The sequence below is a fragment of the Macrobrachium nipponense genome, chromosome 32 (assembly GCF_015104395.2).
Source record: "Macrobrachium nipponense isolate FS-2020 chromosome 32, ASM1510439v2, whole genome shotgun sequence".
NCBI classification, from domain to species: domain Eukaryota; kingdom Metazoa; phylum Arthropoda; class Malacostraca; order Decapoda; family Palaemonidae; genus Macrobrachium; species Macrobrachium nipponense.
Genome location: NC_061094.1, coordinates 22,623,274 through 22,629,273, shown reverse-complemented (window position 1 = coordinate 22,629,273; position 6,000 = coordinate 22,623,274).

Here is a 6,000-nt window from a genome sequence, read left to right as displayed (position 1 = left end):
ACGATTTGTTAAACGTGCTGTAAGATACTTCGTTGTATAAAAGTTTATGATTAGTGGGAAATGTACTTTAGCTTGTCAAATTCCCCTGAAACATTTTATACTGAATTATTCTTGGGTTGCGCTTTTCCTAATTGCATAATTTCTGTTTTCCGTCTGCAGTTTATTCAGGGGGCAGGAGAGGAAAAGTAATTCCAGATTAATAACATCTCCCATTTTGCTCATTATACAAATGTTTTTGGTTTTGTTTTCACTTTTCGAACATTGTCCTTATTTTAAATGAATACCCTACATGGTATCCATTATCGTCAGTATTCGTAGTTAGCTGTTGGTGTGCCTTTTTTTCCATGTATGTATAGAAAATAATCATGTTATGCCAGATAGTAGAAAACCTTTGAATGCCTACTTTATAGTTCCCTAAAAATTATTCGCTAAGGAACAAATTAATGTTATACATTTTACATGCTTGAAACATTGGTCTGGCAAGCACAGCATCTAGTTGCCATAACGTATATCGGTTGACTTTAAAAAAAAATAACTTATTTGCTGCCATCTTGACAAAAGGCTTCTCCTATCTGATGGTTGGGCTTAGTTACTTAACATAATAAGGAAGAGTAAAACCAGAACGCATTAAAGAACTTTCTCATAACTGACCGATTTATCAGTTGATTTAAGTGTAAACCACTTGCAGTGCCTTTCCCTTTTATGTCACATTTGTGATTGTGTCTTGCTTTGATTAGCAGTGTTACTGACATTTATACAAAAAACTCATTTCAGAAATTATGTATTTTCAAACGATAACTCCTCTAATGTAAAGTTTAAGACAGCTCAAGCTATGTGCAGCCTCTTTGCTTAAAGTAAGCAAATAAAAGAAACATTGTTGCTTTTACATACACATATGCTGTGTTTATGAATGTGCCTTTTGTGGTAACAGATTTGCTTTCTTTATCGTATCAAATCATCCGCTATTACCTTTCTGTTAGATATTCAGGGGTACCGTCTGTGTTCAGATGCTGCATTTCATACCAACTAACATTATCTTCCTCCATTTTCAAAACGGACTCTACCTAATAACTAATCACAGCAACTTGCACTAACATTCGGCCTAGTCTTAGCTCTCAGGACAGGGTTAAATCGAAGGTAAACCTATCTTTTTCCAACTTTGATTCGCTTCAGATTTGTTCTAATATATTGCGCCTGATTGTGCTATAAATACAGTTGTAGCAGTTATAGATATTCCTCTCGGAATCGCTCTCGTATTGCATAGCGTCGATGACACTTATGTTGTCACGCCAGCTAGATGAGCCAATAAATTGATCAGTTTGGAATTGAATTAACTTTATGTCGTTTGGCAAGAACGCCATATCTTTCTTTTCTAGAATGGTGAAATGTAACTTACTCTGCATTTCGAAAGATGCTTAAAAAAAAAAGTAGTCAGCTCCTGTCGAAAAACAGTCGTTACATATATACATACATTATATATATATATATATATATATATATATATATATATATATATATATATATATAAGTATGTTGTATATATATACGTATATATATATATATATATATATATATATATATATATATATATATATATATATATATATATATATATATAACGACTGTTTTTCGACAGGAGCTGACTACTGTTTTTTTAATCATGTTTCGAAATGCAGAGTAAGTTACATTTCACCATTCTAGAAAAGAAAGATATGGCGTTCTTACCGAACGACATAAAGTTCATTAAATTCCAAACTGATCAGTTTATTGGTTCATCTAGCTGGCGTGACAACATAAGTGTCATCGACGCTATGCTATACGAGAGCGATTCCGAAAGGAATATATATATATATATATATATATATATATATATATATTATATATATATATATATATATATATATATATATATATATATATATACACACACACACACACACACACGTTTCTTGAATTGTCCAAGTTTCATTTGGGGGTCTGATCATTTCACCTTTAGAAAGGCATGTGTTCATCCTCAGGGTCTTAAGTAGAATTGACATAATCTATGTCGAATCACTTACAGTGGATTTACCTTTGGTTTCAAAAGTCCATCGTTATTCTGTTGAATAGTTGAACATAATGAGAACGTTCTGGAACAGCGTCACTTTCTACTTTCATTAATCACCAAAAGATTAATGTAGTCATCATGGTTGTCACTTCAATGTTAATTACGTAGTTTCGTAATCTGTATTATAATCATCTTGACCGCTTCAGGTAGCCTCTGGTATTTAGCCTTGCCCGTCAAAACCGGTTATTACTAAAATACTATAGTGCACAGATAAGATTATAGTTATTACGAAAACCTTCTGTTAGTGAAGTTGCTATTAGAGTATGATATTCGTGTGGTGGGTTTGTCTTCTTGTGAATCACTTTCTTTTGATTCTTAAAAACGACATTCACTCATGTGCTGTTGCATGTTGTTGTTCAACCAAACGCTTTCGAGGGAAAAGAGTGGATTAAATCAAGTCTTAGCATTAATGCAGAAATTTTACACTGATAAATAATAGAAAGAAAATTGCGTTCCGATAAGGGTGGTCCTTTATAAAACCTGAGGCACTTTCGAGAGAAGACTGGCCATGAGGATCAGGATCGAAGTTAGGAAAGCTAAGGAATCCAAATTACTCTCTCTCTCTCTCTCTCTCTCTCCCCTGATCTAATTGTAAAGTAATGAATGTGTCCTCTCCTAAGCAATATTCGGTTAATGATATCGCGCTTTAGAATTTTTTTTTTTTTTTTTTTTGTAGAGAGAGAGTGAGAGAGAGAGAGAGAACTGAAAAATATCAGGAGACTGTCTTATCAATTGCAGCCGCAGTCTAGATTTTTATCACCACATTATAAAATCCATCGGGTTTCTCTTCTCTGTAAAATTTTATAAATTGTATCTATTGAAAGATGGCTTCACAAAAGCCCAAACGAAAATTAGCTACTTATAATTAATGAAACGCTACATCTCCAAAGTCTTGGTCGACGCAAGTGAAATCTGGCCGTCTAGTTACAAAGAGGAAGTGGCGCGCTTATTTAGAACGTATTAACATTGTCTTCCTCAGACTGACGGAGGGGAAATTGACAACAATTGAGATATCCTGTGACAAAACCTTGGCGAGATCATTTGAAACAATTTACGAGTGATATCCAAGATAACCCAACGACCCATACTTTTGAAATCTCTCGCTGGTTTCCAAAAGTAATTGGGGTCTTTTTCCTCCCACGTATATGCAAAAAGCAAATAAGTTAAAACTAAATAGAAGATAATACGAAGGCCATTATTTCCACGTGCGTTGAAAAAGTTTACCATAATGCAAGTATAAACCATAGAGGCTACTGCTTTTCTTTTTTCCTCGGTATATTTAAAGAGAAGTCTGTTTATTCACGCATTTCGTTGACAGGTGGTTGAAAATTTGAAGTAATTTGCGCCTTCACTCTACTTTTATCTCGGTACATCTTGCGTCTTCTGCAGCCGGAACTAATCCAAAGAGAGACAAGCGAAGGAAGCCCAGCTTTGCAACTGCGACACTTGACGGACTCAAGGTCACAGATACGCCAGTCCAGGTAAGGGCACTGCCGGTATACTTTCCATAGTCTTCCTCCATTATTAGTTACGGGTCGACGAATGAAGGGCGTGATGAATGGTCCGACACCCAGCCTTGAAAAAAATCGACGCGTGCACATGAAAATCTACGACGTGACGTTTTATAACCACTGCTGATAAAGTAGAATGAAATGGTAAAATGGAGAGGAAGTACTTGGTGAAGCATCTTGGATGGTATGGAAGGAAATGGAGAGCTGGTGGTGAGATGAAGATATGCAGAAGCCAGTGAGAGAGAAGGCAAAGAAGAGATGGGAAGCATCACAGTTTGGGGAGGACAAGGACAGGCTTAGTGTGTGCGTGTGTTTATGCGTGCGTTTGCGTGTTTGTGTATGTAATAAAATAAGCGAGTACATAACGTTTGACGAATATTGTCTGTCGGATGTACACTTAACTAGTGCGCGCATGCAGATTTAAACATATAAATTTATATCCATACTGTAATTTTTTATACCTTAATCTATTTACGCGCAAAGTTTTTGCTCCTAGTTCTAACTCGTCATAAAACTTTTCAGGCTTTGAAAGATTTGGAGTCGAGGCTAACGAGGGCGCCAGTCGTGCTCTAATCCTTAGCCAGAAATAAGTCGAGCTGAACAGAATGGACATTCTTTACCTCCATATCTGATGGAGTTACACACGATAGATAAATTCTGTCTGTTGCGTTTACAGAGGATTAAGGGACACTCCCTAACTGATTGTCACAGGTCAGTTGAAAAGAATGTCTGAGAAATGTGCGGTCTGTATATTAGATCACTCATATTCTCATTACGATTTAAGAAATGAAATTACCACGGTACCAGAATTAATCTGCTGTTTTAATTTTTTTTTTTTCAACTTGGTAAGCTTCACTGTCAAGTTGTGTCGCTGTTATTTCCATCTTAAACAGCCTCATGCCATCACGAGCTCTTACTCTTTTAACTTTCAGCGTGAAGTCTTTCATCTTACCTCAAAATTCGGTACTTGGTTGGAACTGTTTGGTCTGTCATTGATTATTCTTTTCCAGAAAATGGAGTGAATGTCTTTAGTTTCATCTGCTATTCTTTTCTTCTGTATTTATTGTTAGCATACATACTTTCAACATCCTCTTGCGCGCGCTCACAGACGCACATTATGTGCGTTTATTTATACACACACACACACACACACACACACACACACACACACATATATATATATATATATATATATATATGTATATATATATGTGTGTGTGTGTGTGTGTGTCTGTGTCTCATATACAAACATTTATACATACACACACAGACACACACACACACACACACACACACATATATATATATATATATATATATATATATATGTATATATATATATGTGTGTGTGTGTGTGTCTGTGTGTATGTATAAATGTTTGTATATGAGCAAGCCAGTGCCTTGGTTCATACATCCAGTATGTTCTTGAATTTAATCACACGAATGTTGGTTGGATATGCTATAGATAGTAATCCTACTTAATGTACCGTAATGCACAAGGACCCTGTGAGCTGCAACAGCAAGGTTATTAGGACTGTGGGGCAGGTGATATAAAAACTCTTAATGGGGTTGGAAGTGTGAGATACGGGAAGGGCGCTCGAGTATGAGATACGACGTAGATACCTTCCGGCAGCCCTCCTTCACCATCGGGAATTCAGTTCATTTAATGATTCAAGGGAAGGAAAGAAAAACATTACGATGGGTGTATATATACATATATATTGTATATGCAATATATATATATATATATATATATATATATATATATATATATATATATATTTAGACATATGCAATGTAGCAATGTAGCATGAATCGTAATTACTCATATACTTTTAAGTGCATAAAATATCTGATTTTTTAAATTCAAGTTTTGAAGTTTTCCTATGCGAGCTTATATTTCTAAAAGGTGTGTTCAATATCTTATTACACTAAGCATTTAAGAACACTGAAAATCCTGTTTATACATGGAATTTCACATCTAGGGTATTTAGTAAGGTTGCTTACCAGATTAACAGGGTGAAAAACAAAAATGTTTTTCGGTTGAATTTTATTTGAGAAATGACTAATCACACCATTGTCTGAAAATGCAATTAGTAGATTTAATTTGGAAAACCTTTACTCATTCGAGTTCATAGCGTGAGAGTAATCTTCAAGGCTTCATGTTGTAAACGGAAATGTTTTTTTTATAATTCTCCTCCTGAAAACCATTTAAACTCGGCAATAATATGAAATCGTTTGATTTCGTTCTGGCTGACTGGTCCCTTTGTATACCCATTAGTCCAGAATTGAGATCTGAGGATTTAATTAAGATGCTCCGGCGAATTAAAAGAGGCATGTGCGCTTGTCTGTCTGAAAGAGAGTTTCCACCTAATTACACAC